The following is a 26,956-nucleotide window of genomic DNA, read 5'->3' on the forward strand; positions in this document are numbered from 1 at the left end:
TCTCCCAAAGCCTTTAAAGGTTGGGATTATTCTTATAGCTTTCTGTTGCTTCTCTGCTTCTTCTGAATAGCATCAGGACTCCACATTCTAGTTCAGCCTCCACACTTTCAAAATCCTACATGTATAAAACCTATTGTGCACATATTCATATTTTGGCAAGAGTGTAGCTATGTAGTGGGGTGTACATTTATTTATTTGTATAAATGAGGGTGTCAGAGGGTCACTGTGCAAATATGAAGATGCTGAAGGACGAAAGAGAGGATATGTTCTGAATTGTCTCCATCCAACAATCTGCATAAGAGATCTACAGCATCCTCAATCCATGTAATTCTAACAATGCTTCTATGTGCTCTACAGATTGATTGGTTGGTTGATGGACTTATTTACTTATTTTGTAATACTGCAATAAACCCAAATCAGTTCAGGCTCCAGACAATGAATAACAAAGCTAAATAAGAAAATCACCCACAAAACAAAGGCAATAGTATAGTGTATACAGTGGTGGGATTCAGATATGTGAACAACCGGTTCTCTGTGTGGATGCCGCTTCCGCATGTCCATTCTAGGCCTGGGCAACAAAAAATTAGCTACCGGTTCTGCCGAAGTGGTGCCAACCGGCTGAACCCCACCACTGAGTGTACACCTGACGTGAATGCCACAGGCTCAACATATATTGAAATGTTTGAGAAACCGCCTCGAGAAATGCCAAGAAAATGCACTTCAAAATGTAGGGGAACAAATCACAGAAGACCTACTTAGTTTACTCACAGAGTGTTTCTCACAGGGGAAGAATTTTCCCTAGGTCCTTCCTAGATTTTCAGACTAGAGAGGCTGTTTTAAATTCTGATCAGGCAGTGACTGGGTGTCACTGCCAGATTACAAAGGTAATAGCCAGCATTTGGAATTAATAATCAGGGCACTATTAAAATATTAACTTCTTTCTGAACTGTTTTTTTCCCCTCTCTGCATGGTCTTTGAATGGAACACCTGAAGACCAAAATGCCACTCCTCTGGCTCAGCTTACCAGTTGCAGTCAAAAATAGTACAATCCCACAACAGCTTTACTACTTGATTTTGCTAATAGTAAGTTTCTTCAGTGTATAGTTCAGTCTGATTCTGCAAGATCAGTTTATAAAAATAAATGTGTTAAGTCCATTTTTTCTCATAATTATGGAAATTACGCAAAGAAACACCCAGTACTTTTTTTGTAAAAGAAAAAGGTGTTGGAACTCACACATGTCATACAACCTGCCTTGCCTACCCTACAAGGTTCCATCCAAAAAAGGTGCTGGAACTCCGTTCTGGGCGTTCTATGACAAAAAAAGCCCTGGAAACACCAATATAAAATGCAATCAGTAACTGACAAATATTACAAGATATAGTAAAGAATAGTTTAAACCAAAGATTCTTCAGTGTATAATGATGAGCAGAAATTATATTAGTATCATCCAACCCAGTCAATAGATACCTTCCATAATGAAATATTGCAAGTTATTGATGCTCAAAAGCAAAACCTGAATTATTATTATTATTATTTTGGCGGGAGGGAGGGAGAAAGAGACAGAGAGAGAGACGTAAATGTTAGGTACTGGTTATATTTCAGCAGCAGAGACATGGAGAGAATATTCATTACAGCCATTAAGATCTGTAAATCTTGAGTATGTATCACAATAGCCCCACAGTTTCCATTTCATATGTATTGGCCAGTAATGTACCTGCTTCAGACAGAAATTATATGAAAATTTGTTGAGAATGCTGAGATAGTGACATCTCTAGTACATCTGAAGGGTACCATGTTGCTTAAACAATGAGATTTTTTTTCAAAGATCTTTTCTAAGAAACAGTTTGTCAATCCAAATATAACACATTGTTTAACTTACAATTGTTTAAGTTGATGTCTTATTTGTGGGTTTTTTCATACACTGGATGTTTTTACTGCATTTTATTTTGTTGTAAAAGGAGGAGGAGGAGGAGGAGGAGGAGGGGGAGGAGGAGGAGGAGGAGGAAGAGGAGGAGGAGGGGGAGGAGGAGGTGGAGATGGAGATGGAAATGAAGATGAAAATATTCACATTTCTATTATATTTTTCCTTAATGGTTCCCAATATACAGCAGCATTTTCACAGCCATATTAGCCTCAACATGTTTCTGGAAAATTATTGCTAATACAAATCTCACTAGTGCATATGAAAAAGTTCATATTGTTTGTTTATTAAAATGCGTCACACTATACTTGTTCACAGCAAGCATAACTTGCCACTTTGATATCTATTACTCCAACAGATATTTGGATGCATCTTATTCTAAATAATCACTGGTCCCAATCCACATCCTTTGGGTATACAACTATTTACATCCCACCATTGGGCCATAGGAGATATTTGAGTTTTCTAGCAAATATTACCTGGAACATTTATGGCTTGTGTGAAAAAAGATCAAGAGGGCACACAAGAGGGCACCACAGTAGCACTGAAGGATGATTCCCTTTTTACATGTATTGCATGTACCAAAGAAATGGAGCTTCAGTCTTGCAGCTGCCGTTTTAACTTTTTTGACCCAACTGCAGATACTGTGTTTGCCCTTGTCATTTGCCAATTTGATGTTAACATCAGACTCATTGCTGGAAATGAGTATCATGTTGTTGTTGTTGTTGTTGTTGTTGTTATTTCTTAGATTTATTATAGCCAGTATAGCTGGTCTTTAATAAAATTTCCTGTGGTCTTTAATCAAGTGCATTTGCTGCAATTCCACTTTTTAAAATAAGTCTTGAAACCCTTGTCTTAGAGCTATCTGGAAATGTCTCAATGAAGAAAACTGCCTATTTACCAGACTCTCTGGTTCCAAATACAATAAACGATGAAATTAATCAACCCTGTGGGTTTTTTAAAAAAAAATTAGATTAATGCAAGATTGTCAAAAAGGCAAGTCTCCTGAGATGAAGTATTTATCTTGAGCTCTAATCTCCATCTTGCTTCTCTGCAGGTTTCTGAGGAACATCCAGGACTTGTTAAACTTCTGGGGTGTGATTAGTTACTAACCAGCACTTCCTTGATTGTTTCCTTTAAGCTTAATTACATTATTCTTGAAAAAGCCTATTTGCTGTCTATTTGGTTACAGTTAAGCTGAAGACACCCCTCTTGGGGCAGTAGGTAGAGCAGTCTGCCCAGATGGGTACTGACTGGGCACACTCATCTCCTTGGTCTGCAAACATTTGGCTGTGAAACATGCTGGTTGATAATTGACAGCCCTGTGCTATTAATTACAGTGGAAACTGCCCATACAAACATTCCCAGCAGTGTTGTTAAAGCACTGAAAATCGTATATCTGAACATAGTATAGGTCAGGGATAGGCAACCTTGGCTCTTTTCTGACTCATGGACTTCAACTCCCAGAATTCCTGAGCCAGCAGAGTTGCCTACCCCTGGTATAGGTAGTCTTTATCTTACAACCATTCATTTAAGGACAGCTCAAACTTACAATGGCATCGGAAAAAAGTGAATTATGACTGTTTTTCACACTTACGACTGTTGCAGCATCCAAGTTACTAACTTAACAACTGTGGTGATTGCAATTTTTGATGAAAGTTTTAGACAAAATGGATTTTGGGGAAAATTTTTTACAACCGATTAGGGCATTATATCAAAAACAAACTGCCCGAATTATAGTTAATAATAGTTTGACAGAAGCATGTAATATTGAGAAGGGCACAAGGCAAGGGTGTCCGTTATCGCCCTTGTTATTTGTGTTAACATTAGAGATATTATTGGTTAAAATACGGAATTCGGAAAAAATTAAGGGTATACAAATTAGAGATCAGGATTATAGATTGAGAGCATTCGCAGATGATCTGGTTGTTACAGTGACCCAGCCAGAGAACTCTGTTGTGGACCTGATGGAGATAATAACACAATACGGGAGGGTTTCTGGATTTAAAGTTAATATACAGAAAACCAAAATTCTGGCCAAAAATATGACAGTTTCGCAAAAGGCTCTCTTAGAAGGTTTAACTGGATTTGAGATTGTTAAAAGGGTTAAATATTTGGGGGTGCTTTTGTCGCCCTCTAATACAAAGTTATATAAAAATAATTATGAAAAACTATGGGGGAAAATTCAAAAAGAATTGGAGAGTTGGGGAAAATTGCAATTGTCCTTGTTGGGACGGATCGCAGCAGTGAAAATGAACGTCCTGCCTAAATTCCTATTTTTATTTCAAATGATACCGATTCTTAAGAAAGATTCTAATCTGGAGGAATGGCAGCGAGGTATCAATAAATTTGTTTGGGCAGGGAAAAGGCCACGAGTTAAATTTAAGATTATGCAGGATACTCGTGAAAGAGGTGGTCTTAAAATGCCTAACTTTAAATTATATTATGAAGCTGCTGCGTTAGCAGGTATAAGTGATTGGATTAGTTTGACACAAGAGAGATTATTAAATCTTGAGGGCCACGACTTGTTGTTTGGCTGGCATGCATATTTGTTGTATGATAAGAAGGTAGATAATGTGTTTAGAGTGCATATTTTAAGACAGGCTTTGCTGAGAGTTTGGAAGAAGTACAGACATAAGTTAGATTGTAAGATACCACTGTGGGCAATTCCAAAACACGCAATAGAAAATATACATGCTGGTTTCAAACATGATGTGACTACGTACAAGGAGATTTTAAGCTTGGAAAGAAATGTTTGGTGTTTGAAGCCATATAGTCTCTTGCGAGACGAGAAGATTGTTCAAAATTGGTTTCAATATACTCAGCTACGGGCCAGGTGGAAAGAAGATCAGAAAAATAGTTTTACAATGACTGATGTAAATCTGATGAAGCAAATTAGAAATCAGGGACCAGCACATATTAAACGGATATATCTTGCATTGATAGAGATTGATTCAGAAACAGAACTCGTTAAGGATTGTATGATAAAATGGGCCCAAAACATCCAGGAAGTTATCACAATGGACACGTGGGAAAAGATTTGGGTGAGGAACGTAAAATTTACACAAGCTCAAAACTTAAGAGAGAACTTTTATAAAATGTTTTATAGATGGCATTTAGATCCTAAAAAGCTTGCAAGTATGTATCCGAACTATCAGCCAAAATGCTGGAGATGTGGAGATGAAGATGCAACATATTTTCATGTATGGTGGACTTGTAAAAAGATCAAGGTTTTTTGGATAAAAATTTGGTGGAATATGCAGAAGATTTTTAAGCAAAGGATAAAGTTTTGCCCGCAACTTTTTTTGTTGGGAATAATTACGGATGCTACGGTTGTGGACACTAAGTTGATGTTAAATTTAATTACGGCAGCAAGACTTCTGATAGGTCAGTATTGGAAGAAAGAGGAACTGCCGACCATAGAAGAGTGGACTTTAAAGGTCTCCGACTTGGCAGAGATGGCGAAGATTTCGGCCTATTTGAAAGATCACTCGCAAGAACGCTATATTATGGAATGGAGAAAATGGATTGAGTTTATCCAGAACAAGTATAGGGTTAAGAAGTTTCATGTAGCATTTGAATAAGTCTTCTTTCTTTTTTTTTTCTATTTTAGTTTCTTATATATATTTAATATTACTAAGGTTTGTCTTATCCTATATAAGCTAGAGAGTGATGGATTTTAGAGTTTATGGTTGTTAGTATATGGTTGTTTAGGATTGTTTTTTTATATATACCTTGTATTTAGCTCTGGGAAGTGGGGGGGAGGGGGGGAGGGGGGAGAGGGAGGGGGGAGGGAGGAGGGAGGGGGAGGGGGGATTCTTAAAGAAAAATTGTATGTTAAAACTTTTCAATTAAAAAAAAACAACTGTGGTGATTCATTTAACAACTGCGGGAAGAAAGGTTGTAAACTGGGGCAAAACTCACTTAACACCTATCTTGTATAGGAACAGAAATTTTGGGCTCAATTGTGGTCATAAGCTGAGGACTACCTGTATCCTTATTTCTGGCCTATGGGATTAGGAACCATTACAATTAGGATTTTTTTCCTCAAGTTAGAAAGTCAAAGCAATCATAATTTATATAAGCCATAAATCTGCTGCTATCATCTCTACAAAGTGGAATTATTTAAGAGGGTCCAATGCATACGCAGAGGTTATGTCTACAAGAGAGAGAGAAGAGAGGGGCAAATAATAACACATAAACAATAACACCAGTGATATCATCATGTAAATGACACAACATACTTACATCAGAGGACATGAAACATAATTCAGTTATTGATTTGATGATGAATACCATGAAAGTAGCCATATTGGAAGCAATTATTCTTGCTTCGTACAAAGGGCCCCAACCTATCTTGCCCATTCAGTATACCTTCTTTAGATTATACATTTTATAACAAGAACCTAGCTAACTATAAGAAGCTAAAAACGGCAAAGGCAGGAAACAAATAGCTAACCACATGCAGTCACATCCTAAATTTTAAAATGTAGAGACTCACACAAAACATTTTTCTTTCAAAAACTGGACTATACCAAGCCAGAAGGAGAATGCACAAATGTGGGGAGCTGTCCAGCAGTGATCTGCTCTTGGAATTGATATCAATAGTGTGAGAGAGATCTCGGGAAACCAGGTTGCTGCCATTAGTTATTTTCACCACAATCTTCAGAGGCGTAGATGCTCTGAGTATCAATCAACCCATGCAAGCCCCCCCCTCCCATCAGCAGTTCACCTCCCAATGGCCCTCACCTGATGTAACCTCCCCATCAAAGACCCATCACAAGACTCACACCTGACCCATCACAGACCCTCACTTGATATACCCACACCTGAAGCCCTAATAAACAGAAGAACACTGACATCCCTGAACTCTGCTGAAGATGTTACCTAGCCTGGTAACAAAATGTTCAGAAACCAGTCCACAAGTTTGGAGAATGAATCTTCACCCTCATCCTATATTCGAGCTACAGATATTTGCCACTATTGCATAGAATGGAATAACAGAGTTGTAAGAGATCTTGGAGGGCTTCTAATCTAATCCTGTGCTCAAGCAGGAGACCCTATTCCAGACAAGTAGCTATCCAGTCTCTTCTTAAAAGCCTCCAGTGATGGAGCACCCACAACTTTTGAAGGTAAGCTGTTCCACTGGTTAATTGTTCTCACTCTCAGGAACTTTCTGCTTAGTTCTAGGTTGCTTCTCTCCTTGATTAGTTTCCATTTATTGCTTCTTGTCTTGCCCATTCAATACTCAGCTGGGCCTCAGTGAATTACTTTGGAGTGATCCTGTGCTTTCTTAGATTTTTTTTTTCTTTAACAATTTTTTCCATTGGGATTTTCCTTAAAGCTTCTCTTCTGCATGGGGAATTGTGCTTTGGCAGCATAAATTTTCATGCTTCAATTTTTTTTTTCATGCCACTAACTGTATCATTGGGTTTTATCCAATTCAGGGGTAGTTCTCGATCTTTATCCCAAAGATGATTACTTTTTTTAAATTTTGACACCGTATTGTTAATAAATTGACTTTTTCCTTATCAGCTCTTGCCATTCCCAGCAAGATCACAAATAAAAAGGCAGATTAGCTTTAATTAGATTGAGGCACCTGCTCTCTGACCAAGGAGCAAATTAAAGACATCCTTACATTGTTTTGGGAATAAAAAAACCTATCAGATTTTATTCTGCATCTGTCTGAAAATAAATTTGCCCCCAAACTTACAACTTATATGGGGAAAAACCCTTCATGTTTTAATGTTAATATAAATTCAGAGTTGACTATCACTTTACTCAAGTGATGGCATTTTTTTCAGGCACAGCGTAATAAGATTTTTGAGATGCTTACTTTTCTCTTTTTAACTGTCTGCTGAGAAAGAAAAAATAACTCCAGATAATAATAATAATAATAATAATAATAATAATAATAATAATAATAATAATAATAATAATAATAATAATAGTGCACATGCACGCAGTGACATTGACAGACTCTATCAAGGCAAATAGGTGGACGTGGAATGCTACAAGTACATCAGATGGTTGAAGAAGTAAAAATGGCTTTGGAAGAATATCTGAAGGACAATGATGAAGATGCATTGAAATTAGTATATCAGGAAGGCTTACTGACTACTGGAGAGACCAAACTGGCCTACAAGAAAGACCAAATGAAGAACAGAATTGAGGCATGGGAAGACAAAGCACTACGTGGCCAGTATATTAAAAAATATAATTTAATTTAATTTAATTTAATAACATTTATATACCGCCCTTCTCCCTGAGGACTCAGGGCGGTTCACAGGGCAGAATAAAATAGCAAATACAAACATTAAAAAGAGATTAAACAATTGCCCTAGTTAAAAACAATAGAAGTACAATTCTAAAAACCCCAAGATAAAATTAAAAGACCAAAGATAAAACAACCCCACCGATCCCCATCAGGCTAGGCCAGCTTGTACAAACAAAAATGTCTTGAGATCGCGACGAAAGGAGCGAAGATCGGGCGCCATCCGGAGCTCTACCGGTAGCTGATTCCACAGCTCCGGAGCGCCCACAGAGAAGGATCTCCCCCTGGGGGCCACCAATTGACATTCTCTGATCGGTGGCACCCTGAGGAGGCCCTCTCTGTGGGAACGCACAGGGCGCAGGGAGCTTGATGCCGGCAGCAGATGTTCCCTGAGGTACTCCGGCCCCATGCCATGGAGGGCTTTAAACACCGTTACCAGTACCTTGAATCTCACCCGGAAGACAACTGGCAACCAATGCAGCTCACGGAGCAGAGGTGTAACGTGGGAGTATCGGGAGACTCCCAACACCACTCTCGCGGCTGCATTCTGTACCAGTTGGAGCCTCCGGGTGGTCCTCAAGGGCAGCCCCATGTAGAGAGCGTTGCAGTAGTCCAGACGAGAGGACACGAGCGCATGAGTGACCGTGCACAAATCATCCCGGCTAAGATAGGGCCGCAACTGGCGCACCAGGCGAACCTGGGCGAAGGCCCCCCTAGTCAGAGCTCCTATATGGTCTTCCAAGGTGAGCCGTGAATCTAGGAGGACTCCCAAGTTGCGAGCCCTATCTACGGGGGGTAATAGTTCACCCCCCATAGCCAGAGGTGGAATGTCCGAATAAACCCGGGATGAAGGTATGCAAAGCCACTCAGTCTTGTCGGGGTTGAGTTGAAGTCTGTTCCTCCCCATCCAGACCCGAACCGCCTCCAGGCAACGGGACATCACGTTGAGGGCATCACTGGGGTGGTTTGGGGTCGAAAAGAAAAGTTGGGTATCATCAGCGTACTGATGATACCCAACTCCAAAACCACGAATGATCTCACCCAGCGGCTTCATGTAGATGTTGAACAGGAGAGGCGAGAGGACCGACCCCTGAGGAACTCCACAAATGAGAGACCTCGCGGTCGACCTCTGCCCCCCTGCCAACACCGACTGCGAACGTCCCAAGAGATAGGAGGAGAACCACTGTAAAACTGTGCCTCCCACTCCCAGTCCCCTGAGACGCCGCAGCAAGATACCATGGTCGATGGTATCGAAAGCCGCCGAGAGGTCTAATAGGACTAGAACAGAGGAATGCCCCCTGTCCCGAGCCCTCCAGAGATCATTCACCAGAGCGACCAATGCCGTCTCCGTGCTGTGCCCGGGCCTGAAACCCAATTGGTACGGGTCTAGATAATCCGCTTCATCCAGGACCAGAGGGAGCTGATGCGCCACCACACTCTCAACAACCTTCGCAAGAAAGCGAAGGTTGGAGACAGGACGAAAGTTGTTCAATACAGCTGGGTCCAGGGCAGGCTTCTTGAGGAGAGGCCTCACCACCGCCTCCTTCAAGACGGCGGGGAAGATACCCTCACTCAAAGAAGCCGATATAACTGCCTGGAACCAGCTGCGTGTCCTCTCCCGGGCTGCATAGACCAGCCAGGAAGGGCACGGGTCCAATAAACATGTGGTGGTGCTCAGCCTCCCCATGATCCTGTCCACTTCCTCCGGAGTCACAGAATCAAACTCCTCCCAGGTGATGTCGACAAGACCACCCGTGTCCTGATCGTCAGACTCTGCCCAGTCAGAGTCCAGACCGGTCCGAATCCGTGCGATTTTGTCCGACAGATGTTGGTTAAACTCCTCGGCACGACCCTGCAAGGGATCCTCCCTCACCTCCTGATTTAGGAGGGAGCGAGTCACCCTAAACAGGGCGGCCGGGCGATTATCTGCGGACGCAATAAGGGTGGCGAAGTGGTTAGACCTCGCCTCCCTTATTGCAGCGAGATAAGACCTAATGTAGGCTCTTAGTCGCAATCGGTCGGATTCGGATCGGCTGGACCTCCAACCGCTCTCTAGGCCCCGTCTCCGACGCTTCATCTCCCGGAGCTCCGCAGAGAACCATGGAGCTCGACGGGATCTGCACCGGGTCAGGGGCCGCAGGGGTACAACTCGGTCAAGAGCCTCAATGGCCGTCCTTTCCCAGGCTTCCACTAAGGCATCGGCCGAGCTGTGAGCAAGGGAGGCAGGTGGGGACCCCAGCGCCGCCTGGAACCTCTGGGGATCCATTAAGCATCTGGGGCGGTACCATTTAAGTGGTTCCAAACACCCACGGCGGGGGGTGGCAAAACGGAAGACCAGCCGCAGGAGATGATGATCGGTCCATGACAGGGGCATAATAATTGGAGAGCCCCCACCAAGATCATCTAACCACCGTCCAGACAAGAAAACTAGGTCAAGGGTGTGGCCTCCTTCATGAGTCGGTCCCAAAATTACTTGTGTCAGGTCCATGGCCGTCATGGAAGCCATGAACTCCCGAGCCAACTCAGATGATCCTCCCAGCGATGGTAGGTTGAAGTCCCCCAAAACTATAAGTTTCGGGAACTCAACCACCAGCCCAGAGAGGACATCGAGCAGCTCAGGCAGGGCTGCTGCTGCGTGACTAGGCGAAAGGTACACCAGCAGCAAGCCCAACTGCGCACCAGGGCCGCATCTCAAAAAGAGAGACTCACACCCGACTATCTGGGGAACGGTGGCCTCCCGCGGACACAAGGTCTCCCTCATAACAACAGCCACTCCCCCACCCCTACCCTGAGCCTGAGGCCGGTGCAGCACCCGGAAACCTGGTGGGCAAAGATCAACCAGAGGAATGCCGCCCTCTGGGCCCAACCAAGTTTCCGTGATGCAAGCCAGGTCAGCCTGCTCACCCTCGACCAAGTCTCGGACGAGAGGAGCCTTGTTAGCGACCGACCTGGCATTCAAGTACACCAGCCGGAGCTCAGGAGGCTGCACATCCTCACTCCCGGGACCTCGGGGCGGAACCAGAGGGTCGGAGTGCCTCACCGCTTGTAAGCAGCGGAGAGGCCTTCCCTGAGACCGATACGGCCCTCTGTTCCTACACCTGCTGCCATTCCCTATCGTCGTGGGGATGGATAGTCCCACGACTGGCCCTGGAGCCCCAGAAGCAGCCGACCCCCGCTCCTCCCCTCCGCAATCAGCCTCAGCACTAGCCTGAACAGAGGTAGTTGGACTGCCCCCCTCATCCAAACAACCAAGAAAAGAACCCTCCCTCCTCCCTAACCCCCAAAAAAATTTTGACAAAAAGCAAACCAAGGACCTCCTATTAGGTTTACGTCGGAGGCCCATAGCCGTGCCCGTCCCCTATATGAAACTAGGTTACTTTGATCAAAATTGGCCTACTTCTAAGTTTATTTTGGGATACAATAAATATAAACCAAAGGGTAAAAGTTCTTATCTTGATATGGTGTTTTTTTTATTAGCTCCTTTGTAGTAGGAATTCAGGTGACCAGCTGCCTATAACTATGTAAAGGTAAAGGTAAAGGTTCCCCCGCATGAGCGTGCTAGTCCTTTCCAACTCTAGGGGCCGGTGCTCATCTCCGTTTCAAAGCCGAAGAGCCAGCGCTTGTCCGAGGACGTCTCCGTGGTCATGTGGCCAGCATGACTAGACGCCAAAGGCGCACGGAACGCTGTTACCTTCCCACCAGAGTGGTCCCTATTTTTCTACTTGCATTTTTACGTGCTTTCAAACTGCTAGGTTGGCAGAAGCTGGGATGAGTAACAGGCACTCACTCTGCTACACAGCACTCGGGATTCGACCCGCCAAACTGCCGACCTTCTGATCGACAAGCTCAGCATCCTAACCTGCTGAGCCACTACGTCCCTTCATATAACTATGTAGACAACCACAATTTTATTTAGTAATGACATGTTATTAACAAATAACATGGGGCATAAATAGTTTGTTCGGAGATAGGGAGTTGTGTGCTTACTGAATTTACAGAATTTGTCTCCTCCTTTCTTTTGCTCTGTCGGAAGTTTCTCTCTTCTCTGATTCTCTTTTGACTCTCAGATTTTTATTCTCCTTCCTTATAAAAACGTGCCCTGTTAATTTTTTTATTGCAAATTGTTTAAATAAATAAGAGTTTCTTCTAGATTCTACAGGATGCATGTATAAAAGCAGGAATGAAAGAATTTTATTTCTATATCTTTTACTGATAAAGCTTCAGAAATCACGTTTTCCTTTCCTTGTACGTATGACTGTTTACATTCATAGTTAGAAATTTGCAGAATTTTGCTTCTGTACTGTTTTAATTTTGAAATTTCCATTTCATTCTGTTCCCAAGAAATACACAAGCTTAGAAATTCAACCAGATTTAAAAGAAACTAACTTAACACAACTTCACTTCCCAGCTGCCCCTATCTTCTATTTTCTTTTTCTCAAATCAAAATAACATTTACTGCTTACCTGGGAGATATATGTAATGCCTTTTAAGGCCATTTGATCCTCTCTGGGAATTGACACTATATAATTACAATAAAGTCATTTATAGTGTCAAGTGCAAATGCAGTATTAAAATGATAAATATGAAACAATAAAATGGGAGGGAACCTTTTCAAAACATTTTCATTCAAAAACATTTTAAAAGAGCACACCTAGAACTGGCTTCTTCAATTTAAAACTCTCCCAGAATGAAATCTGACCTGGGACTGGATGAAATCAATATAAACAAGGCCACCTTGTTATCCTTAGAACAAATTATTTCCAGGTAACTTCCCTTTATCTGCCTATTCTTCTGGCTTGTCATGAAAGACTGACGTATGGAGACAGGGGACATTAAAAAAAACTGATATTAGAAGCCCAGATAGTATTTGCTCAATCAGAAATAGTGGTTCAACTCAAAAATTGTGTGTACAACTATGATCAATTCAGAAAAAAATCTTTTTTTCAAGAGTAAAATCTGTCTACATGTTCAAAACTCATCTTTCAAAAGATTTCAGAACTTCTTTTAAATCTCTTCTTGACTTCTTGATTCTTTTGGCTTCTACTCCTTTAACCTGCAGATTTTCTGTGTTGCAGCAAAGGATTTCAAAAAGGATGCATCAGCAGCAACACTCTGATTTTGGAGAATCATAAACTAGTGGTTAATGAGAATACTATGTGGATTTCATAAATGGCCATATATCTTAAAGTTGCCAAGGTTGACAAACACTGGTGTAGTAGTTAATCGGCTGGACAAACACTGGTGTAGTAGTTAATCGGCTGGACTAGGAGTGGAAAGGCCCAGGCTGCAGTTCTTCCTTAGTAATAATAATAATAATAATAATAATAATAATAATAATAATAATAATAATAATAATAATAATAATAATAATAATAAATAATAATAATAATAATAATAATAATAATAATAATAAAAAACAAGAACAACAACAAAAACAACAATGTTGGCAGAGACCTTGGAGGTCATCTAGTCCAACCCCCTGCTCAGACAGGAAACCCTGTACCACAGGCCTGCAACCCGCGGCTCCGGAGCCACATGCGGCTCTTTAAGCCGTCTCCTGCGGCTCCTGGTCCTCTGCCATGTGCAGTCCAAAAAAAAAAAGTGGGACTAAAAATGTTCAACCAATCAATTCAAATATGCAGGGTAGGTGCATATCTCGCCTTGGCTCTACTCTTCAGTCAAACCCTGTTCTGCGCATGTGCGCATGTACGCGCATGCGCACATATTTTTTGCGGCTCCCAGTTTTTCCTTTTGTGAGGAAACCGGTTCCGAGTGGCTCTTTCACTGTTTCAGGTTCATGACCCCTGCCCTATACCATTTCAGACAAATGGCTATCCAGTCTCTTCTTAAAAACTTCCAGTGTTGGAGCATTCACAACTTCTGGAGGCAGGTTGTTCCACTGGTTAATTGTTCTAAATGTCAGGAAATTTCTCCTTAGTTCTAGGTTGCTTCTCTCCTTGGTTAGTTTCCATCCATTGCTTCTTCTCCTGCCTTCAGGCGCTTTGGAGAATAGCTTGACTCCTTCTTCTTTGTGGCAACCCCTGAGATATTAGAACACTGCTATCATGTCACCACTCATCTTTCTCTTCATTAAACTAGACATAACCAATTCCAGCAACCGTTCCTTATATGTTTTAGCCTCCAGTCCCCTGATCATCTTTGTTGCTCTTCTCTGTACTCTTTCTAGAGTCTCAACATCTTTTTTTACATCGTGGTGACCAAAATTGAATACAGTATTCCAAGTGTGTCCTTACCAAGGCATTGTAAAGTGGTATTAGTACTTCACATGATCTTGATTCTATCCCTCTGTTAATGCAGCCTAGCACTGTGTTGGCTTTTTTGGCAGCTACAGCACACTGCTGGCTCATATTTAAGTGATTGTCCACTAGGACTCCGAGATCCCTCTCACAGTTACTACTTTTGAGCAAGGTATCACCTATACCAGTGATGGCAAACCTTTTAGAGACCAAGTGCCCACACTGTAACCCAAAACTCACTTATGTATCATTGGGTGCCAGGTAGGTGGGTGTGGCCAATTGGGTGCGTGTGGCCCATTGGGTGGGCGTGGCTGCAGTGGTAATGGCAGACTGAGTGGGACTAAAAAGTTCAATCAATCAATTCCAACTTTGCGAGATCTTTTTTTTTCCCGTGAGAAGTTGAAATTGATTGATCGATTGAACCTTTTTTTTTTTGGCACACAGCGGCAGAGGCCTAAAGCGAAAAAGTTTTATAAAACCCAGCTGAAGGCCTAGGACTGGGGCAAAGGCACACGTGCCCACAGAGAGGGCTCTGAGTGCTACCTGTGACACATGTGCCATAAGTTCGCCACCACGGACCTATACAATACCTGTGTATTTGGTTTTTCTTGCCTAAATGCATGGAAGTCACTAAATCACTTCATTTGGAGTGATTTTATATTTATATTTATTAAATTTTTATACCGCCCTTCTCCTGAAGGACTCAGGGCGGTATACAGGGCAATAAATATTAAAAAACAAAGTACAAAAGTTAAAAAACAATTAAATAATTATGTCCAATATATACAATAATAAAACCATGTAAAAACCCAACCCCAACCCCATCAAACCAGGCCGGATTGCTCAAATAAGTAAGTTTTTAGATCCCGCCGGAAGGAGCGAAGGTCGGGGGCCATCCGGAGCTCAACCGGCAAGCGGTTCCACAGGTCTGGCGCGCCCACAGAGAACGCCCTCCCCCTGGGGGCCACCAGTCAACATTCTTTGATCGGAGGCACCCTGAGGAGGCCCTCTCTGTGGGAGCAAACTGGACGGAGGGAAGTTGACGCCGGCCGCAGGTGCTGCCGTAGGTAATCCGGACCCATGCCATGTAGGGCTTTGTAGGTCATTACCAACACCTTGAATCTCACCCGGAGGGCAACCGGCAGCCAATGCAGCTCGCGGAGCAAAGGTGTAACATGGGAGTATTGGGAGACTCCCAACACAACTCACACGGCTGCATTCTGCACCAGTTGGAGCCTCCGAGTGGTCTTCAAGGGCAGCCCCATGTAGAGAGCATTACAGTAGTTCAAACGAGAGGTCACGAGCGCATGAGTGACTGTATGCAAGGCATCCCGGTCCAGATAGGGCCGCAACTGGCGCACCAGGCGGACCTAGGCAAAGGCCCCCCTAGTCACAGCTCCAATATGATCTTCTAAAGAGAGCTATGAGTCTAGGAGGACCCCCAAGTTGCGCGCCCTTTCTACGGGGGGCAATAGCTCAAGCCCCATAGCAAGAGATGGAGTAATCTGAATTTCCCAGGATGCCGGCACGAACAGCCACTCAGTCTTGTCAGGGTTGAGCCGAAGCCTGTTCCTCCCCATTTTGCACCAAGCACTCCTTCTCAGCTCTAAATCAGCATCAGGCTGTGTGGCAAACTGGCTGAACAACACCCCTCATCACATCCTACATTTGCTGTAAGAACTAGACAAAAGCAATGCCAAAACAAGTAGACCCTGTAACTAAATGGGACAAATGCCAAGAATAACAACTACCTGATGAGTGAGTAACTTTCTGAAGGCAGGGTGATAGCACTGGAGAAGGCAATGAACTTAAAATGATTTTATGTAAAACAGGTTTTCTAGAATCATTTCAACTTGGTTTTAACCTGGGTTCATCATCAACATTTTGATAATCCAGATTAATATGATATATGATTCCAGTTCTTTTCTTTGATGTTAGGGCAGTGCTTCCCAACCTGGCCAAATTCCAGATGTGTGGACTTCATCTTTTCTCATCAATGGCTATGGTGAATGTGAAATTCTGGGATTTTAAAGTCTATTCATCTGGAAATTGCCAAGTTTGGGAAACACTGCCTTAGGCAGTAGGAGTTTGATATCATCAACTGCAACAATGGTTCTCCATCAGATGGGAATTGGGGATATACTCATCTAGTAGTTCTGTTTCTTCATGAGAGACCACTTCCAGGAAGCCTGAAGCACAAAACTCAAATGACCCCCACAACAGTTAAGTGAGGGGGAGGAGGAGAGAGAAGTGGTCCACAAATCTTTCCAGAGAGGGCTGCTTGAAGCAAGTCCCAGGTCCCATCTCATCTAATAGACTCCATCTGTCTGTGCTGTTGTTTAAAGCCCAGCCTTCACTGGGCAAGCTTTACTGATCCTTTATTTATATGTTTTCATTGCAGCAAATTGAACCAATAAATAAAGTAGCAAATGAGGAAAGAGCTGTATTAAGCTACTGGATGTGGTTTCTCAAATGCTTCATATGACCCTTGAGAGAGTTTCTTTTTGTAAAGTTACAATCCTGACCGAAGCACAGGGCCTCTGGGAAAAACTCAGGTTTTATTTAGAGTGAGTAAATAGGTTTTCCTTCCTTCCTTCCTTCCTTCCTTCCTTCCTTCCTTCCTTCCTTCCTTTCCTTTCCTTTCCTTTCCTTTCCTTTCCTTTCCTTTCCTTTCCTTTTTAACCAAGTATATTCTTGGTGTCTTTTTGCCTTCTGCAGTGGTTGATTGCATCTATCCTCAAAGCAATTTTCATGGGGCCAGTGGTCTCACTAAATCCCTTTAGGCTAAAACAAATAAATTCATTGATTTATCCATAATTGGAGAGAGGCTACTCTGTGTTTTCATTTACTCCGGTACACTGGTTTGAGTAATAATCCACATGAAGCCCTGGCAGGACCAACTGTCCTGGCCTAATGTAGCTGAGTTGAGAGGGCAATCTCCCCCTCCCTCTCCCCCTCCCCTCCTCCTCCTCCTCCATGTTAGAGATAGTAAACATTGACTAGGAGAAGGTACTTTTCTATTCATTAAAGTCACCAGGTCTTGTTCTGTGGGCTTCTGTTTGATGTTGAAGTACTTCTTAATTGCATTAATAAGCTGACAAGAAAACAAATTGTTTTGTTCATCTACTAGATTTTCTTCAAATGGAAGCATGCTCTCCTCCTCTGTGCAGAGAGAAATATCCCTTGAACCCTCAGGGTAGAAGATTCAGAGGATCAATAGAGGGCAGCAAATTGATATGAAACTTTCACTACTTGCTGCCATCTGCTGGTCATCTGGAGCTTTACAGCTGACTTAAAGCTTGAAAGCCCTCCTGGAAGCTACTTTGCCAAAATTTTCCAGTTAAATGAGCCCAACTCTTTATTGACAGGATTAGTTTTCCATATGGCAGTGAAATTCTTAATTTATGTCAGCATTTTTCAAACTTGGCAACTTTAAGATGTGTGGATTTCAACTCCCAAAATTTCCCAGCCAGCATGGAATTCTTGGAGTTGAAATCCACACATCTTAAAGTTGCCAAGTTTGAGCATCATTGATCTATGTCATGCTAAGGAAATCCTTCAGCTGCTAGTTATTTCACCCAAGAGTCATATTAACCTTTGTGTCTATATACCAACTTTTTTAAAAAATGTAACTGCTTTCCATGATCCTAACAGACTATTCTCTAGATAAGGATGGCAAGAAAGGATAGTGGAAAAGAATATATGGCTTTGACAAGACATAGCAATCTCCCTTAGATCTAAAACAATGCCTGAAATATGACTCAGGAGACAGAAATTCAAATAATATGACCATTGAACTTCCTAGAAACTGTCTTTTCCTTGTGTACATAAGGAATTATTTTATAGACTATTTCTATAACAAACTTATTCATGGTTTAACCTAATCATACATTTTCCCAGGTATGTGTTTCAGAGGATGATGCTACAACCTGGCCATTTGCATTTTCTGTTGGGTTGCAAGTCATCCAGTAATACTATAACATACAACAAAGAGAAGTGGCTGACTTGAGGAGGCTTATTGCTGTAAATGATTCCCATCCACGTGTTTCATAGCCCAATAGTAAACACCGTTTTCCACAAGCAGAGTCCCTGCCCAGCCAAAGCAGCACCATTTATTCTCCATAGGAGGGCATTATTAGCAAAGTTGAGAAAACCTTAACATTTGCAGAAGTACAAAACATTTTCAGGGAAAACAAATATAAGGAGAGAGGGAAGGGGAGGGGAGGAGAGACAATAGGAACAAGAATTTACAGTTGTTAAAAATGTCTTCCTTTGATTCTGGCAGAATTCACAAAATTGATCAGATGGGCCACAGTGAAAGGTGGTACAGTATAATAGTTGTAATGCTGGGCAGGACTGGAGGCACACAGTCCTTTGGACAAGTCATTTCCTCCCTGCTCAGCCTACCCTACAGGATTGCTTTAGGAAAAATAAAAGACAGGACATAAAACTAACAAAGAAACTTTGGGAGTGTGCTCTGTATTTCACATTATTCTGTTCTTTCCCTTCATTCATATTCTTTGACCCTGTTCTAACACTAATTCATACTTCTGTTTTAACCACATTCTGGCCCTCTCTAAAGCATCTGTAGGCTTGTTAGAGCAATATTGCCACAGTTTAGAGGACCTTTCCTTAGCCTCATAATTACCACATTTTGGAAATTTATTCTTCAACTTCTCTGATCTTATGAAGCCAACAATTAAATCCTGCTTATCCATAATCCTCCACTAAGTTTCCAAAGACAACAATGCTGTTTTATTGTATCAGGATTTGCTCAGCGTCCTTCTATCAGCAGCCCTAACAAGAACAGCAACTATTTGAAAACTAGTGCCTGTTTCATAAGTGTTTAAATGATTAGCTTGAATTGGAAATACAAACTTTTGGGGTACCTGATGCTAAACATAGAAAATATGGACAGAAATATGAAAAATAAATTACTTCAGAGTGGGCACAGGAAGTTGAATTTGGAGTATGAATAGGTAAAATTCTGAACAGGAGTGCTTTGTACAGTTACACCTTGATGCAAGTAACAATTATATTTTTATATGTTAGTTCTTATACACTGTATAAACCAAGAGTGGGCACAAAGAATTGGGCTTACTTGTGTGTCTCTGAATGAGTTGCAATGAATTGGCAAGAAGTTTGGATTCACACTTGTTTAACAATATTAGTAACATTTTTCCTCTCTTTCTTTCTAACAGATGAAGTAAAGAAAATTAGACAGATTTCTAAGTCATTAGAAATGTATTATCTGAAAAGACTGTGAGATCAGTCCTAGGCTGAGAATGCACATCTGGATGTACATTTCACCATTATTTTGGAGGTGTCTGGACTATTTAACTGATAACAGCAATAACCTGACTGACCTTAAGGTCGAAACCCCTGATGAGCAACCAATGGTAGCTGTCTCTAAAATGGGTGTGCATGGGGCAGGAAGTGGGTGGGGGTAACTAAACTTACTCAAAGCTGCTTTTCTGGCGGCTCCCTGGGAGAATTTTGGAGCGTCTTCTGGTCTTACTCTTTCACAATTCAGAGGGGTGATGGTTGGATGAAGCACCCAATTTCCAGGAAGACCTGGTTGCAACTAAGAGCAAAACCAGACACAGCTGGCGAAAAGGACTCTGTTACAAAACAGCAGCAAGTTATTCCTTTTTGTGGGAGAGCACGTTCTCACTCAAGGGGAGCAGAGGAATCAGCACCACCAATAGGTAAAAGCAGTAGCCAGAGATCCACTTTGCAGCATTTAATGAACCTTCTGTCCCTCCCCCACCTCATACAAGCAATCCCTCTGCACTACAGCCTAGAACAGGAGTCTCCAACCTTTGCAACTTTACGACTTGTGGACTTCAACTCCCAGAATTCTGGGAGTTGAAGTCCACAAGTCGTAAAGTTGCTAAGGTTGGAGACCCCTGGCCTAGAAGGCTCCAGCTTGCTGGGAGTTGGCCTTTCAGACCGATTATCTGAGCACAACACTCTCCTGCCCCAGCCTTTTTTTGGGAAGCAGGAAAATATAATCATTTATATGATTTATATGGCCACCCACCTTAGACAAGTGACTCTGGGCAGTATACAAGGATTAAACACCCACACACCCCAAACCTCATGACATAATGAGGCACCAGAAATGGAGATCTCTATCAAAAAAATCCAGCACCAGTAATTTAAAATGTTCAGATAGGCTTTTCATTCAGACTGTAAAATGTAATAATTAAAAGAGAATGCCCCATATTATTTTGATGGGTTGAACGCTTCCAAACATTCTTATTTGCTTGGCCACTGACTGTAGTAGGAAGTAAGAGAAAGATAGACTCGGGTCTAGAATGTGATTTGTTCCAGTCTTGGTCTTCCTGTCTTGGACCACATGCTGCTTTTCATGGTTGATCCTACCTATTCTAGATCAAATTCCTTTCTTTCTGCCAAAACCATGGAAAGCCCAGCCTTCTTTGGCCCAAAAGTCCATAGCCTGGAATCCTCTGAGTAGCAGCACCTGTACCGCCTTGTTACTTCCACCAGCATGGAGAAAAAATGGGTCATGCCACAAGAACCACTCCTTTGTGCATGCAATATGGTGCTGCATACAAAAAAGGGGTGAGACCAATGTCACAACACTACTTTAATCACTGTGTCCCCCTGTCCTCTGGACTTTTTGGATTTCCCCCTGCAAACACCCATGGGATTGCAGCAAAATACAAGGATGGCTTTATGACTACGAGCAGTTTAAAAAAAAAAGAAGCTTGGTAGGTACAGGCAAAAGCGTCCATGCACCAATTCACATAGGAGAGTTCCATATTTTTCACTTAATCAAGAAACAATGCCAGCGTTTGGACCATCGTTCCAAATCCTGGCTGACTGCAGTCTGCAAATTCTGCAGTGTACAAATTGCAAATTCAGATTTCAGACCCAGGAATTGCAGAAACCGATAGGAACTTGCATAAGCTGCATGAAATTGGTCTCCCTCCAGTGATCCACTTCATCTGCAAAAGCAAGAGTGGGTTTGATAAGAGTGCTTAAATTACAAGACCTCCTTGGACCCTGAAGCACATCTGAGTCTCCTGGACACACTTCCCCCTTGCTAGGTTCTTTAGCGGTCCCCATTATTCTTCATTATAAGTGAAGAAGAATGTTACTAACTATAATTTAGAGAATAAATCTCTGCTTTTATCTAGATATTTTACTATTAGCATTAACTGGTTTTTAGGATTCTTTCCATGAACTTTTCCCCCCACCTAAAAGAATCAAATTCTATCACTGAGTGCTCATCCAAGAAGACACGATTTTAATCCACATCTGTAGGAACAGAAAACGTTTTGCTCCCCAAGAGCCCACACAATGCTGTGAGAATGACAATGCTGCCTCCAGAGAAGGGATTGTTAATTTACAGGTAGTCCTCAACTTGCGAACACAATTGAGCCCAAATTTTTCGTTGCAAAGTGAGACATTTGTTAAGTGAATTTTGCCCCATTATACGACCTTTCTTGCCACAGTTGTTAAGTGAATCACTGCAGTTGTTAAAAAGCAACACCATTGTTAAGTGAATCTGGCTTCCCCATTGACTTTGCTTGTCAGAAGGTCACAAAAGGTGATCACATGACCCCGGGTCCCTGCAATGGTCATAAATATGAGTCAGTTGCCAAACATCCGAATTTTGATCATGTGATAATGGGGACAATCGTAAGTGTGAAAAATGGTCATAAGTCACTTTTTTCAATGCCATTATAACTTAGAATGATCACTAAAAACTGTTGAAAGTCAAGGAGTACCTTGTTGTGATTCTGGGTCAGCCTGTGGGTTCGGCATTTGGGTTGGATGACTCAGAGGAGGAGGAGGGGGGTGTTGGAGAGGTTGCTGAGGGGGTTGGAGAGCTTGCTGATGAGAGCCCTCAGCCAGGCCCCTCCCACCTGGTCATGACGCAGACCCAGCTGTGTGAGCCTGATAGCGTGGATGAAGATGACCCACAGCTGGCCCTGTTCAAGGACGCCCGACGCAGGAGGCAGTCAATCAGGAGTATTTTTATTTTTTTATTTTTATTTTAATTCCATTTATATCCCGCCCTTCTCCGAAGACTCAGGGCGGCTTACAAGCTTAGCAGTAGCCTTCATTCTATGTATATGCCTGCTTATTAGGGCTTTCATACACCCCCCAAGTGGCATTATTACAAAGTCAGCTTATTGCCCCCAACAATCTGGGTCCTCATTTTACCTACCTCGGAAGGATGGAAGGCTGAGTCAACCTTGAGCCTGGTGGGATGTGAACCTGCACTAATTGCAGGCAGCTGGTGTTACTTAAGGAGGCATTAGCCCACTGCTCCACCAACAGAGGAAGGCAATGGGGCACCTCGGAAGGAGGCAGAGAGAAGCCACGCCATGAACTGTTTAAAAGGGGAATGTGTGGGAGGGCTGGTTTGCTGAAGGCAACCATTTGAATAGCTCCTGTTTCATGGTTCGTGTTTGCTCTCTTTGCTCTCTTTGCTCTATTTATGTTTTTATGTTAATAAATTTGGCAGGCTTAGCTCCAGCCTCTTGCCTTCTTGTAAAAGGGGTTGTCCCTGCCTTATCTGCAGGGCCGGTAGCAGGCTGGTACAGAACATACCTGTACTAGCTTGCATTATAATACTGTATGCTAGTTTACATTTTCAAGAGAGAGAAGCTAAACTCTTATTATTGGATTTTTTTAAAAAAAATCTGCCTTCCTTCAAAGAAGCTCATTGTGTGCTGCCTGATTATTAAAAGTGTACATTCAGTGCTCGTTGACTCTGTAGGGCTCATGACTCAGTGACTGTAAGAGGGCAATGGGAGCAGATAGAAAGTTAAGGGTTTTTCCTGTGTCCCCTCTTTCATCTGTCACTCTGTTGCTGTTTCCCTAAAACAGGACTGATCTGAGATCACAGTCTTCTGCCATTGCTCCCAGGCACACATGCCCAGAACAGATGCTCTCTAACACTCAGTCTGGCATGAGGTAATTAGGTGCTAGGCATTGCCTTCCTCTATAATATATTTCAAATAAAACTCTTCACTGCTATGATTTAAAAAAATGCTTAAGTAATCACTGCACAGGTCAGATTCCTGCTCTCAGAACCTCTCACTTTGGGGGTGTCTAGAGGGTGTGATTAAAAAAAAAAGCAAAGAGGATGACCATGAACTCTGCCTATTTTTGGTCATACATAATCTTAAAACTGGAAGACAGTATTTATTGATTTACTGCCACCCCAATGATTACCTACTCCTATTGCTTACACTGCAGTTTATAGCAACAAGATTAAAAACAAAATATAACACCAAACAGCAAAACCAATAATAACCACAAATTATGCCCTTTCTCTGGGAAAGGGCAAAAATCTTATTATTCCCCAAAGGCCCTCTAGGAAATCAAGAAGTCAGGTCTTGGGTTATGTTATATATTGGGCTCAAGTGTAACACCACGTGGTTAGCTGGAGCAGCTAACGGCTCTCCAGCAACCCAGACTCCAGGTCTCCAGTGCTGCTATTGGCTACCCCTAGGCGGCAATGGGTTACTTTAAATCTATTGGTTGCCACCTAGGGGCCAGGCTATAAATTGCTGCAAGCTGCAGCCCAATTCTCAGTTCAGATCCTGCAAGCAATAAACCATGAGCTTTGTTGAACTCACTTGCCTCGTCTTCTTTCCTGCGTGAAGAACTCACTACACAACAGGTTATGTCTGTAACTACTTGAGCTGCTGCATTCTAGATCAGTCGCAGCTTTCAAGTATTCAAAGACAGCCCCATAGAACAAATTCAAGTAGCACAAGGCTTGACTTAGGCATGAGTACTGTGAGGAGGATCCCTGATCCACAAATAGTTATAACTGGTGCACAAGATGGAGTTGTGCAAAGTCATTTGTGGCCATGACTGACACCTGCTCTTTGAGGACGCTTAAGGTTATGATGCCTCTCTGCAAAAGGAGTGTGACCCTCTATAGAACCAACCAAGGATAAAATAGAAAATAACTGGAGTAGTTGGCTTCCATGCCCACAGCCACTTTGTCTGGCAAAAATTAAGCTCACATTTCTTCCTCCTCATCCAGACTCGTAACAATCTCTGGACACTGGGACAGAATCCCAACCACATCTCCTATTTAGGTATCATTAGTATACTGAAGATGATATCTGACCAAATACCAATGGACGCCTTTCCCCAGGTGTTAAAATATGAAGGGTAAATATGCAGAGTGCTGTGACACAATAAAACAGTCCTAAAGCTTGGCCATTTCCCCCACAAGGCATTAGGGAAGAGGGACAGACACAGGTTCATACTGAAGAAATTGAAGGCACCTGAGTAATCTAGCTGGACTAATAAGATTGCACTCTTTCTATCTGAGTTTTAACACAATTCATCCACATCACTGATCCAGAATAATCTTAATTCCAGATGTGTCTGAAACCTTCTTTCACCTAAATCTGAAACTTAACTTTGGGGAATGGGAAGAGGACAGGTATTTGCCCTCCCACTCAGCTACTAGTTTGCTTTGAAGAGATTCTCATTAAACAAAGATGCAGTCCTTTTTTGATGTGAAATGAAGCCCCTAGTGACTAAGTTGTTGTGTATATTCACAACAACTTACAAAAAGGCACAAAAAAACGGGTTGGAGCCACCCATGTTTTTATTTTCTGAGAATGTTTCTGTGGCCCTAAAGCACTAATGGAAACATAGTTATACTGGGAAAACAGGTATATTGCTTTATCTCATGTTAATTACCCATCAATTTCTCAATTTTTTTTAATTACAAGAGGCTTTAAAAATGAAAATAAATATGGAAGGAATGTATCAGCACCCAGAGATGATGTGTTCGTATGTCAGGCACTAACCCCATGGCACTATCACACAATAATAGGTCAGTGTTAAATATAGCAATTAGCATGTTGTGTAAATAAGATAAATCTGGTTAGTTTTATCCTCCCTCAAGTGTTTTATGGCATAAGGCAATACATCGTGACACGTCACATGATGTTGCGAGTTTGACACCCCTGGCATAAGGTGTTGCTTAACCTTAGCCATTTTGTTGGTTTGTAATTCAGTGTTTTGTATGCAAACATAGGAAATGAGTTGTGGAAACTCATCAATATAATTTATTTTTTAGCTTAATATAGTTTGTGAATTCAGTCTTGTGGTTTGTAAACTATGGTTTGTTGTTGTTAGTGGCGAAGTTGTGTCCGACCCATCGCGACCCCATGGACAACGTTCCTCCAGGCTTTCCTGTCCTCTACCATCTTCTGGAGTCCATTTAAGCTCACACCTACAGCTTCAATGACTCCATCCAGCCACCTCATTCTCTGTTGTCCCCTTCTTCTCTTACCCTCAATCTTTCCCAGCATTAGGCTCTTCTCCAGTGAATCCTTCCTTCTCATTAGGTGGCCAAAGTATTTGAGTTTTAGCTTCAGGATCTGGCCTTCTAAAGAGCAGTCAGGGTTGATCTCCTCTAGGACTGACCGGTTTGATCGCCTTGCAGTCCAAGGGACTCGCAGGAGTCTTCTCCAGCACCATAGTTCAAAGGCTTCAATTCTTTGGCGCTCAGCCTTTCTTATGGTCCAGCTTTCACTGCCATACATTGCAACTGGGAAGACCATCGCCTTGACTATACGCACTTTTGTTGGCAGGTTGATGTCTCTGCTTTTTAGTGTGCTGTCTAGATTTGCCATGGCTTTCCTCCCCAGGAGCAAGCGTCTTTTAATTTCTTGGCTGCAGTCCCTGTCTGCAGTGATCTTGGAGCCCAGGAAAATAAAATCTATCACTACCTCCATTTCTTCCCCATCTATTTGCCAGGAATTGAGAGGGCTGTATGCCATGATCTTGGTTTTCATAATGTTAAGTTTCAAGCCAACTTTTGTACTCTCCTTCTTCACCCGCAACAAGAGGCTCTTTAGTTCCTTTTCACTTTCTGCCATTAGAGTGGTATCATCAGCATATCTTAGGTTGTTGATATTTCTCCCGGCAATCTTAATTCCAACTTGATGAATCAAAAGTTGAAACTATGGTTTACAGTGTAACATATCTGAAGTCAGTTTTTTAGGAAACCATGTTTAAGCCACCTGTGGCTTAGTACAGTAAGTGAACCTAATTAGAAATCACCAAACCAAAATGCAAGATGCTCTTAACACCCACTCTGTTTGACTTCAAAAGCCAAAGTCTACTACACAGATATACAGTACATTCATAGTTAGCCCACTTTCCTTGCAAGAACTCAGCAAATAAGTATATGGCATGAGGCCAAGTTACCTGTTGTACTGACTCTGCTCCATTACATCAGTTCATCCTACTTGGTCAGGCAGAAAGCGTAGAGCTAGTCCTCAATTTACGACTGAGCCCAAAATTTCTGTTGCTAAGCAAGATAGTTGTTAAATGCATTTTGTCCCCAGCCTCTTGGTTTTTTGGAAATGTCTAAAGACCTGGCTCTGCCAAGTTGCTTGGGGCTCACATAGGAGTTTGCAGCTATGGGGGTAGTTAGTGCCTTGAAAGGCCCCCTGGTCTCTAACACTGCAAAATTTGCTGCT

The sequence above is a fragment of the Vipera ursinii genome (genome assembly GCF_947247035.1).
Source record: "Vipera ursinii genome assembly, chromosome: 1".
Taxonomy (NCBI): Eukaryota; Metazoa; Chordata; class Lepidosauria; order Squamata; family Viperidae; genus Vipera; species Vipera ursinii.